Below are 13,799 nucleotides of genomic sequence, written 5' to 3' on the forward strand. Positions count from 1 at the left end.
GTTGGGAGTCATGTCAATGGAGTCTGTAGGGTTGGATGTGGTGTCTTTGATGTCTGTGAAGTGAGGAATGTTGTCTGTGAAGTTAGGAATGTTGTCTGTGGCATCGGGAATGGAGTCTCTGATGCCTGTGGAGCTAGGAGTAGTGTCTGTTGGTTTGTCGATGGTGTCTGGGGAGCTAGGAGAAAATTCATTGAGTTTTGCAGGGATGGACATTATGTTTGTGGGGCTGTAATTAGAGTCGGAATTAGGGTCTGTGGGGTTAGAATTCGAGTCTGTGGGGTTAGAATTAGAGTCTGTGGGGTTGGAATTCGAGTCTGTGGGGTTGGAATTCGAGTCTGTGGGGTTGAAGTTGGAATCTGTGGGACTGGAAGTAACATCTACTGAAGTAGGACTAAGTACTGGTAAATTCTGATCACAATTTACCACATTTTTGGGGTCTGAAGTTAGTTCAAATGATGAGGAAAAGGGATCTACATAACCAGGGAATGGATCTGCTGAGCTTGGAACAGGGGTGATGAAGTTAGGGGAATGCACGGTGGTGTCAAGAGCAGGGTTAGCAGAGTTATGGGTGGCAATGGCAGGGTTAGGAATGGGGATGGAAGAGTTCGATGTGGGGATGGTGAGGTTAGGGATGGGGCTGGCTGTGTTGGGGGTAGGGACAGGGATGGTTGGAATAGGGGTAGGTTTTCTGGCATAAAGGGATGGTTCAGAGGTTGTGTTTGTGGGATCAAGGAAAGGGATGGCTTGGTTAACAGTGGGAATAGCTGTGTGATGTATAAGCATCCCATTACATGAGCTGGGGTCTGTTCTGCTGGGGTCACTCTCCTCTGAGTTGTGAAGACAAACCTGAAAGAAGACAAATTCTGTACATAAAGTTCTCATTATAAGTTGCTCTGACAGAAGACAAATGCTGCACAAATTTTCCTTTAAGTTAGCATGAAAGAAGGCTAATGCTGTACAGAAAGTTCTCCTTTTAAGTTGCCTTTCTGACACTAATCTTCACTACTAAGTTGAAGCAATTTACAGAAAAAATGCCTACTGAAGTTTCACTAATCCCTGTAATGGAAAATCTCACTGTCATCTTTTTGAAGTTCTTTGCTCTTAGGTCCAAGTAAATGATGAGAAAATTGCCAACTGCAGTTCTAATGTTACCTAAATAACTGATTGCTAATGTTCCCACATTTACAGTACCAGCTGTACACATATACACACACACAAAAAAAGGCGTGATGTCATATTACGACCCTGATACATAATGTATGTATTCACAAAGTTCAGCAATCAAAAGGCTGTATTCTTCAGGAGCTTAAAGAGGGCTTCTTGTATTCAAGGGGTTAGACAATTTCCCTTAACTACTTCAATACGATGGTGTCTTTTATTTGTCTGCTGTCGCTACCTCCATATAATTTTACTAGCTCAGGAAACATCTCTCAATTTCAAACGTTAAACAAAGGAGCAAGAAATGGCATAAATTAATATGAACATGACTTGCGAACAATCAGATGATTCATTCCCTGTAGTACACACACACCTCTGTCATTTAACCCCTTGACAACTATCCTTATTGATCAGCATTTACATTCCAAAGGCAAATTTTTTTAGTTGTTTGGGGGGTTAATTCTTGCTACTGCCAAAAGACTTTAATTAACATGGGATAGACTTTTCACAGTAAAGGGGCTAACAGGTTAAACTTCTTCTCTGTGATGACATTCTTTATTTCATTCTTCTTACTCTCAGAGTCAAAATACTGAAGTTAGACAAAGCTTTCATTAATCTCTTCATGGAAAGAGATCTCCCTTAAGCTGAATGAAATAATGTGAGAATGGCCATATTTAAATGAGAAGGAAATTATCAGACTGAAGTGTTTAACCCTCTCATGGTTGGAACAACTTTAGTACAGATACACTATTCCATCTAATACTCAATTCATTACGTTCAATCAGAGGGGCCTGAGGGTTAAAAAAACTTACCCTGTCTTCATCGAGTATACCAGACGGCAACTTAATTTTTGCTGCAGTCTTCTGGGAGAAAGTCACCAATTCTCTATGGAGAAAATGGACATTAGAAAAACACAGAACAGTACTGTATAACTCTATAGAAAAACACAGAACAGTACTGTATAACTCTATAGAAAAACACAGAACAGTACTGTATAACTCTATAGAAAAACACAGAACAGTACTGTATAACTCTATAGAAAAACACAGAACAGTACTGTATAACTCTATAGAAAAACACAGAACAGTACTGTATAACTCTATAGAAAAACACAGAACAGTACTGTATAACTCTATAGAAAAACACAGAACAGTACTGTATAACTCTATAGAAAAACACAGAACAGTACTGTATAACTCTATAGAAAAACACAGAACAGTACTGTATAACTCTATAGAAAAACAGTACAGTGAAAATATATCCAAAACAACAGTAAGTCCTCATTTTAACCCTTTCCACTTGACAACATCTTTATTTTTCTATCTATCTATCTATCTATTGCCCGACGCCCTAATCCCGCAAAGGGTGGCCGCAGACAAAACGCCTCCAAGTCGCTCTGTCACCCACCATTTGACTACCCTCCCCCCCAACTCACCCCCCCCTCCCTCATAGACCTCTCAACTCCATCCCTCCACCTCATCCTAGGTCTACCTCTCCCTCTCCCTCCCTCCACCTCACCTACATACACCCTCTTAGTCAGTCTTTCATTCTCCATTCTCTTCACATGTCCAAACCACCTCAGTGTATTTCTCCTAATCTCCTCAACCACATCCACATCCACCCCACAGCGTTCCTTCACATCTTCATTCGTCAACCTGTCCCTCCACGTCACTCCACATGCTCCTCTCAAGTAACTCATTTCCACTGCTCTCACTCTTGACTTGTTCCCCTCTTTTTCAAATTGGAAGGGCTAGCTAAAGCCTTGATTAACCCCTTCATTGACAGAGCTCTTCCATACACTACAATAAACCATGTGATGATAACTTGTTTTTTTTTACAGTACTAAGTTCACAGCAGATTAGAGGAAAATTGCCCATGAAATGCTCCACTGCTACCTATAAACCAGATTTGGTGGTAAACAAAGTACAAATGAAAACTTAGTGTCATGGCTGAAATGGCTTCTAGTATGTAAATATGCAGCATGATGGCACCTCACCTTCTGCAGTGGAGGAGGCCAAGGATGACAATGACACTAACAATAATGGCAGCAGTGGTGATGAGTCCAACAGTCCAGGATGTCAGATCTGCAGGATGTGTTAATAACTTCATTTAGCCATCTGAGTTTGTTAAAGCATGTTTTTTTTACTAACATTATTATGATCCCTACTCTCTTTCACCTCAGCTGATGGCCAAGTGTAGTCCGATTAGAAGTGAATGCGTAAACAGATGGGCAGTGCATTTATATCCTGCCATGCATCTCACCTGGTGCTGGAGTGGTGATGGTGGCTGGTGCGGCCCAGAGTGACGGCCCTGAACGGTACTGCAGCCTTACCCACACTGTGTACCGACTGCCACTGCCTAGCCCACCTATCACAACCACATCGCTCCACACATCACCATTCACCATCAACGCATCACCTGTTACAAAATATACCTCAATAATAAATGAATGAATGATGCATGGCTAGATGGATGGACTTCCCTAAACACAATACTGGACATACTTGAACTTCAGCTAACACAGTCCAGCTACCACAACTACACAGCTCCACACATCACTCATCATATTGTCTGCACCATAACAAGCCTCACAATGGAAATCATATATGACAATGATTAGGTGGATGTGCAGTGCGTCCCTGCGTCCAAGGCCTGGAGGGGCTGGGTTTACAATGGAAGAGTTGAGAGGTAGGATGGGACTGGAGTGTATTGGTGTTGTGATGAGGAGAGGTAGATTGAGGTGGTTTGGACATGTGGAGAGGATGGGGGATGATAATTGGGTGAGGAAGGTGAGAAGTGTTAATATTGGGGGTGGGGTTATGAGGGGTAGACCGAGAAAGACATGGGACAAGGTCATTAAGTGTGACTTAGGGTTAAGGGACTGAACAGGGAGGCTGCAATGGATCGTGCAGCGTGGAGAGCCGCCATTAGGTGACCAAGGCCGACACATGCAAGCATGTTGGAGCCTTTAAAAACGAAACGAAACGAAACGATATATATATATATATATATATATATATATATATATATATATATATTTTAATAAGCCCACAGTAAGTTACACCAGAGCTTCGACCACACTCTGTGCCTGCTACAGCTCCACAGTCTGGGTACCCCAGTCACCTTACTCCATACACTGTCATCACCATCACCATATAACCTGTAACAAAATATATATCAACACTCACCCTAAATACAATACACACAACTTACCATTCACATTCTCCCTGTAACCAAACATACACCTCATTATTTGCTCTAAGCACAATGCATATCTTACCATCATCACTGTCACCCATTTGTATCTCAGGTTTACGGCCCATCAAAAAAACATGGGGTAAGGTAGGATCCAGAAGTAAAGAAAGAAAAAGTACGGAAGTTGAATTACTATTAAACAGTGGAATAATTCACTCTCATCTTATATGTCAGGACCAAATGCCTAGCCCTGGGCTCCTACGCTCCTCATGGGGCAACGTAGGCTTGGATGATGGATGGATGGATGGATATACTATAATCATTCAGACATCCACTCAGCCTTTCAAATCCTGGCTCAGCTTCCCTAAAGCATAAAGGATCTCAACATTGCCTCAAAATAACAAATACCTCCCCATTCGCTCTTAACGCAACATGCCTCTCATTATTCCAATTCTCACTGTAACAGACAATATGTCTAATCACTTGTGAAAAAAAAAAAAAAAAACTGTTCTTACTCTCCCTGCAATACACCACATATTCAACAGTTCAACATATCACACATCAATACTGGCTCTCAACACAACGCACTTCACCTCAAAGCACCAAATCTTTCACAAAATGATCATAAGTAATGCCCAAGAGCTGGCTAACTTTTCATTAACCCTGCAAAAGGGATCAATAAATTAGAATCCACTCACAAGATCTGTTCCTTTACCTAATACTGTACTACGAACGGTGCTTCATTTATAATTTATCTATCACCTGCATTTTTTTTTTCTTGGCTACATGAAAGATAAATGATGTATACAGCTATATCAGACTTTGCAATAAGAAAGTTAACTGTTTACATGAATAATGGTCAAGAATTAGTTTCATCACTCCTCACCAGGAATTCAATCTTTTGACCTTACCCAAAATTACAAAAGTTGTCAGTTTTATACTAATGGTCAGGGATAGAAAGACTTTTACGAGCCCAAGTTCAAGGGCAAAATACTGAACGCTGACACACCGAATCACCTAATGTGGAGAGCTATCATTCCCCCCACAGCTGAGCAAGTTTGGGAATTTGAGCTATAGATCATCTCAGGTCGTGGCCAGTTATCTATCTATCTGTCTACCTACCTATCATCCAGTCTCTTTTCCTTCCCTCAGTACAGTACTGTATACAGGCCCTGGGCTAGGTCTGTATACTCGCTTACGGTAAGTGAAAAGTCACTCAACCTGAGTGGCATTATGTGAGCAGTAAACTCCAACCATCCATCAGATGTAAACCCTCATGGGCCACAACCTAATGCAAGAGTTTATCAATACTCTCAATCATTCATGTATGCAACAGGTCAACTCTGAGACTGTTTTCCTCAGTTTGTATTTCCATCTGCCAATGACCTCCATTATATTATATGCAATGAGTCCAGGCATCTACATATGAATGGATCTTCAATCTGGCTCTCTTTCATTTAACTGTTCTGGAAAATGACGACACTGCAGGCTTCTAGGCTTTGGCTCTTTTGTCTTTTCATAAATGAAAAAAAAAATGGCTGGAGGGTCTTACCCAACTGGATGTCTGTTTGGTTATGTACTTACCAACCAACACCATAAATGGTTTCCTATACGGCAAAAAAAAATATTTAGATTGTTACTTGATTTAATCACCTGAAGGTAGCACTAAATCCACTCAGTGGATGATGCGCATCCCCACCTATCGCAAGGGAACAAAAATGGATATCACACACAGACAAGCTCTTGGCCATTTACACTGGTGCATACTGCTCATATACTGTAAAACATTATTGCTCACGGATAACTGACTGGTCTCCTTGTATCCAAACGGAGTAGCAGACGGCTTGGCCCCTTCCCTCCTGACAGAGTAACACAGGGATGGATGGATGGATGAACTGATGATAAATGGATGAGTGTATGCATGTGGATATGACCTTTTACCTGTGCACTCCTCAGGCAGATTAAGGTGGCCAAGACAATAAACAGCCTCCACAGCCTCCACCACGCCAGCACGATCCTCACACTCCAGACTCCACGGCACTTCCACAGCCGAGTTGTTCCTACCACGTCCACAATGGCACAATAATGTCCTTATTATAAGATGCCTTTCATTTTTATGTTTGTTTTTGCTGTTAAATCTATAAAAAAAATAAAAAAAATGCTTATCTGAGAGTACCTATACAGCTGATCTGCCAGTTTCCCCCAAGGTACAGTACCAAATGTACAGAAAAAGTTATTTTCAAACAAATCTCTGACAAAACAACTACCTATACCGTACATTATTCAGGGCCACATTCTCACTGGCTTAGGAGAATTGGCAACACTTCTTTTTCAGTGATCAGTTTTGCCTATTACAACTTAACGTCATCTTTTCTGTTATTCACACAAACTATTCTGATACTAAGAGAGATATGTAACATTCATATTCATGAGAATATGCAAAATAAATCACTATGGAAGAAGCACTACAGTCTCTTATGGGCAACAAGAATACAGCTCTTAACCCCTTCTGCCCGAGGACCTTTTTTGTTTCATGCCTGCTACCCTCATAGGACTTTATTATGCTAAGAGATGTCAGCTTGTCAGGGAGTTAGGAACAAAAAAAACCTTCATTATGGTAATCCCGTCACTACAAGAGGTATTTCCTGAGCTGAACAAGGTCACCTGGGGGTAGCAAGAAAAATGAAACAAAGGACATCCTCGGGGTGGAGTTACTCTTTGGCTGTCATCATTACAGAGTGACTTGGAGGCGTTTTGTCTGCGGCCACCCTTTGCGGGATTAGGGCGTCGGGATATAGATAGATAGATAGATAGACTTATACAGAAAAAAGGCTATAGCTTAATCCCATATACCCATCTCAAGGCTAGGCAACCCCTTTGAATTTGGTGGACAGAAATTCTGTCTGCTCTTTCAAATGATTCAAGGTCAAATTCAGGCTGGTGCAGGGTACAGTTTCATTAAAAAAAAAAAAAAAAAAAAAAAAAAAAAAAAAGGACCTATCACAAGAACAACTGACATGTCATAAAAACAACCCCTGTAATACCATAAAAATACACTTTATTAACCCCATTAATACTATTACTGTACATCATCTTGAATGAGACAGCCCTAGTATGTATTCAATAGGAACGGCGAGTATTACGCAGTATCAAGGTGGTGAAATATCAAGTGTATACCAAATAGGAGGACTGCTGGGCCTCAGGGAACTATCAAGTCTATGCCTTAAGTAAAATATAATTTATAAAGAAAAAGTGTTGGTTTGGTGCACACATGGATACACCAAGGCATACTTACAACAATACAGGGTTGCTAAGTGTTGGCAGAGTGCGAGCAGTGGTGTAAGGGCGAGGGTTAGTACACTGGTCCCACGCTAAGCCACTCCAGCCACCATCATTGCTCACAGCCGACACTGCCAACCGCACCTGTAAAGTCATCTGCTTCCTCACACCAAAGTCCACCAGTGTCAGATTGACTGAAGTGATATTGCCCACACTTTTCCAGTACAAACTATCCTGAAAAAGTGGTCAAAATATAAGACACTGACTGAGCTGGGACAGTAGAAATTTAGTTCAGTGATAAATGAGATGAACAGAGTGAGATATAACAGAACTCTACATAACAGAAAGTACAGTAATTGGTATTTAAAACAGCTGAGTTAACAAAAAAAACATGCAGTGAAGTGAAATGATGGGTTATTAATGAGATCAACCTCAATCAAATGTCTTTCTAGTGAAGAGAGATGGCTTATTAATTTTATTCTTGTGGTTTCACTGCTTATCCAAATACTGTATACAAAAGACACATTTTTACATCCCACCCAAAGACCAACAAACTTCTTTACTGAGATAATGCCTCAGACATTCAAGACTCACAAGAGGGGAATGCATGGTATAAAACAGCACCATCCTCAATCCCCATTACATTCTACTTGTATGTAATAATTTTTTGCCCTCTTAGTACAGACAAGGAGCAGTGTGCGTGCATGCATGCGTGCTTGCGTGTACGTACGTGCTTGTGTGCACGTATTCATGCAGATACTACACAAAATAAAGTTTGCCAGAGCTGAACGCTGACTTACCTCACATGGGCGTGGACTGAACAGGTGATCGGTGCACAAGTATACAGTGTAATTAACTGCCTCCACACCACCCTCATGCCGCCACCTGCCAACCAGACATCAAGTGAATAAATTATAATTCATCTAATTTACCCCTACACAGATTTTGTTCATTTTGCAGCTTATTTCTCATAGCTCAATGGTAGAATAAGACAATACTGTGGCTATACATCCTTTTCACAGCACTCCTGACTAGCACCATATTCTAGCATTAATCTCCTGTTGCAGCTCAGTGGCAGAATAAGACAATACTGTACTATGGTTCCACATTCTGTCCATGGTACTTGTTCATGATTAGCACCATATTATAGTTTTAACCTCTTGTTACAACTCAATGGCAGTGCCAAGGAAAGGACAGCTTGACATCCTTTCTTTAGCATTTCTTTCTGGAGTTTGTCACTTGTTCAGCTCACAATAAGGATGGAGATAAATAATTTGCATTTTAAGCATGGTATTCCACTGTCTCTCCAACTGCCATCAGGTAAAGCGACAGGCAAGCTAGATATGACATTGCATACAAATGTCCTGACGGCCAAGCCGTGAGTAGTGTATTTCATGAATAGCATTAATTATGAAGTTATATACTATCCCTTCAATATGAGAGATATCACATACACTACTGTACATACAAACATCTGGCAGTAAGCAAAACTAGATAAAAAAAAAAAGTCAAGGAACTGAAAGGACTGATGGAATTGCTTCTATCCTTTTCATTGCCAAGGGATTCTCCTACTGTGAATAAACTAACTGGCAGTGTCCAAAAATGTTATCATTACACTAATGAACAGGTTAAGGATGACATTATCTTCATACCTCTACTATACTCTCACTGGGGCATTTTTTGGGGGGTAAAAACAAAGAACCTGACACTGAATACCTGAAAAATTTGTCCTCTCCAAAGAAAACCGAATAAAAAGAAATCCATAGTCAACAGAGGAGCTAGCTAATAATGACACCAAGAATAAAGCACAAACATTTCGCTCAGGGAAAAAAAAAAATGTACAGGCTGCACATCCATCCACTCATCAGTATGGGCCAACAAAATTCTCAGCTCTGCCTCTAAAATAGCAAGAAAAGAATGAGGAAAAAAAACCCTGACTTACAAGACAAGATACTTACATTATGCTCACAGTTACACAAGGTTCATTCTTAACTCCTTCAGTCCGATTATGTACTTTTCAAATAATTCCTGGTGGCATCAGATAATGTCATATTCAGCTTTGGAAACATCCCTATTAATGAAAGGGTTGATGAAAGTTATATTTAAACCCTCCTCAAAAACTCGCCCCTCAGCAATAATCTGATTTATACAAAGAAAAATCATCCTCACCTCCTTCTGACAGATGATGTGGTTTGTATTTTATTGCTGCTACCCTCAGTTCATTATAATTACATTGAGAGGCCTTCCAGACTGAAGGGGTTATACACAGCCTTTCTTAACTATTCCTGTAGGAAAATCTTCATGAATAAAAAAAATATATATATCATCCATAATTTACAAAAGCATACAGTGGAAGAATGCAACTGTTGACACACATGGGTCAGAGATGTGTTCTGTCTTAGATCTAGAGGTATTACTAGAGAGCTGGGACAGAACAGAGCAGGGTGGAGGAGTGCTATTGTCAGAACCTGGTTGAGTACTGGGAAAAACACATGTAAAACTAAAAACGGAGGAGATGAGGATGATGATGATGATGATGATGATGATGATGATGATGATGATGATGACGAAACCCACCTGAGTTCATATACATGTCGCCTATGCAAGACAACAACTGGGAGGGCTGGAGGTGTTGGCAGGGAGGAGGATGGCCCCACCACCATCTCAGATGTGGTAGCACTCCTCCCTACACTGTTCACTGCTGCCACTTCGAGTCTGGAATTTTCATGCCTGTCATTATTATCACTATCATCCTGATCTTTTCTGGCCTCTAAGGATGGGGTTAGGTATGATCCAGAAGATAAGGTAAGGGCAAATATCAACACAATGATTTGTGAAACAGGTCAAACACTCATTCGAACATCATTCAAACTCCCAGAAATAGTTTGGATGTTTTTTTTTTTATAGTTAAGATACAAGTTTTGGCCTGACTGGGCCCCATTTTTAAGTATGATGATGGTTCGTCTGGTTAAAATTGTTCTATTTGCACAATGTGCACTGACTTAACACAGGTATGTAGGTGTACAGGCAATTCTTCAACAGCCATAAGGATACTGACCTGTATGCGATATCACATGAGAGGTTACGGAAGGTGGCGAAGGTGTTGGTTACATTGTTTGGTAGTATCACCTCCTCCCTCCTGTACAAAATGCATGGTAACTGTGAGACTGTGGTGCCCTTATCAAGTCTTACTGATTATACACAATGAAGGATTGTACAGTACTGTATATGGGTCAGTGCAGGTTTACGGTCTACTAATTTGTGCTGATATCATCAGGCATAATGCTGTTTAGTTCTCAGTGTACATTTCTTTTCTTCCTCTGTGAACACTACCTTACCCTATCTTTTGGTGAGGAAAGAAATCGGGGTGGTGAGGATAATAATCTAATACTGTAAACTATAAACCTGTGCATGTGAGTGTCTGTGTCTGTGTGTGTGTAGCACAGCCAAAACTGGAAAAAAAAAAAAAGGATTTTGGTGAAACTTGGCGGGATGGTTGAAATTGGGTCTTAGATGAGCAAGTTTCAGTATCACATCGACTGATATCTTCTGAAGGGATGCTTAAGCCCAATAACTGTTCCCACTGATGTTGCTTTATGAGTATGCACAAAATGCGGCAGGGTATTTCTGTGGAGTTTCATGCACCTACACAGGAGCAAATGTGGTTCAGATGTGGCTCTTATTGGGACAAGTGCTGAGTGACCTGACAGGGACACAAGACACTTATGAATAATGTATAGAGGTTATACTGCCTTACCTATATATTGGTCTCAACAAATATCAACATCATTTTAATCTGTATCTTTCCTGTGGTTACAGCACTAACAAATACACAGGCACAGTTCCCTCAAGGCATTATCATGTTTCTACTGAAATCTTCAATATTATCATGTTTCTACTGAAATCTTCAATTAAAAAAAAAAAATCTTGTGTGTCTGAAAAAGTTCTGAGAGTCCCCCTTACTGGTGTTGGTAAACAAGACACACTGTATCTTGCACTACCAAGACAAGACGTATGATAACACAGGTAACTTTTCACTTTAACCCCTTTGGCACAAGGACAAATTTTCCACTTTTACTTCTTTTATCCTAGTGATGTAATTTACAGCACTGATTAATACACACTGTACCACCTCCATATGACTTATTCAGCTTTTGGGAGACCTCTTGTTGTGAATGGGTAAATGATTACTACATCTAGTCTGTCCAGTTCCAAGAGTTTCAAGTCTCGAAGTGGTAAGAATACTGCATAACGAAAAATATCACAGAACTGAAGGAATTAATCAACTTACCACCAGACAATTTTGGTTAATTAAGCCCCTAGCTATGAAGGGGTTGATAACAGCTACTGTACTGCATAGATAACCCTTCCGATGTGAACAGTCTCCAGGTATGCTAAATGAAATCCTATAGAATCCACATGATTAAAATAGGAAAGAATGACTTTGTAGTAAAGGGTTTGCTAATTAATTTTCTGAGATTTTTCTTACTCTCCATGGTGCAATATAACAACAGCAACAAGTGTGAAGGCTCTAACCCCTGTAGTTTGAAAATTCTCGTGCGTTAATGCAATTAAATGGACTATCTATCTATTTATTGCCAGACGCCTCAATCCCGTTCGGGGTGGCCACAAACAAATCGCCTCCACGTCTCCCTGTCCCTCGCCATTTCACTGCCCTGCTCCCAACTCACACACCCCTCTCTCATATACCTCTCCACCCCATCCCTCCATCTCATCCTTGGCCTCCCCCTCCCTCTTCCCCCCTCCACCTCACTCACATACACTCTCTTTGTCAGTCTTTCACTCTCCATCCTCTCCACATGGCCAAACCACCTCAGTGTATTCCTCCTAATGTTTCCTATCACATCCACATCCACACCACAACGCTCCTTTATAATCTCATTTGTCAGCCAGTCTCTCCATGTGACTCCACAGGCTCCTCTTAAATAACTCATTTCCACTGCTCTCACTCTTGACTTGTGTCCTTCCAGCAACGTCCAAGCTTCACTTCCATACGTTAGAGTTGGTATCACAATACTGTCATGTAGTAACTTTTTCACTTCCATGCTCACTTCCCCGCTTCTTATCACTGCTTTCAAGGAACCAGCAACCTTTCTTCCCTGCTGTACCCTTTCAAGCATTTCACCCTCCAAACCTCCATCCTTACTCATCACACTACCCAAGTACTTAAACGTACTCACATTTTCCAATTCCTCACCATCCAACCTCGCTGTACATTCACTGACTTCACCTCTTTCAAAGACCATCACTTTACTCTTCCCTACAGTACATTCACCTTTAGATTCCGTTTCTTAGACACTGTATGTAAAAAAAAAAAAAAAAAAAAAAAAAAAAATCATCCCACTGAAATGGTTGATAATTCCAGTCAGCAACAATTCTTGTTCTTTCTGATCCAGTGTGGTTATGGCAGCAAATCTGTAGCCTCAAACCTGTCCAGTCTGAAAGTCTCCCCATTCTGTATACAGTAATAATCTGTCTGGAATTAGCACAATGATCCCTCTCAGTATGACATCTTTTCTATTGTGTTTTTGCTCCCACCTGATTTGTAGAACAGACTTTTCAAACTGGAGGTGATAAACTTGGCCTTCCTGAACTCTCTAACTCCTGTCCTAGGGTGCTCTGCTAACCTGATTAACCTTATCTACAAGTTGCAAGATTAAAGTGGGAAAATACATCATCAGATTCAAGAGGTTGAGAGAGACAAAGATGGTGTGTGTGTGTGTGTGTGTGTGTGTGTGTGTGTGTGTGTGTGTGTGTGTGTGTGTGTGTGTGTGCGCGTGTGTGTGTGCGCATGCGTGTGTGTGGTGTTCTGAAGTGATTAATAATCACATTTCCAGTGAGTGGAAATTCTTACTCTCCATGGATCAGAGTAGCAATAGCAGCATAGGTGAAGTCAGACCCATTGTGAAGGGAGGGTGGGATGGGGTGCCAGTTGAGGGTCAGGTCACGTCGCCCTGGAGCCCCATCCTCACTCAGAAAACTGCCAGGACCCAGAGTAGGAGCAGAGGTTGGGGCTGAAGAGGCAAGTCAGGGGCTCAGCACTATGCTATACTGTACCTATTTCCAGCAGTCAGTCCCCACTATAAACAATGGATAATTTCCAAATTATCATATACAGTACAGGTGAATCTCACTATACAATCAGG

This window comes from Coenobita brevimanus, chromosome 46 (assembly GCF_032717465.1).
Source record: "Coenobita brevimanus isolate Jiangsu-jjx chromosome 46, ASM3271746v2, whole genome shotgun sequence".
Taxonomy (NCBI): Eukaryota; Metazoa; Arthropoda; class Malacostraca; order Decapoda; family Coenobitidae; genus Coenobita; species Coenobita brevimanus.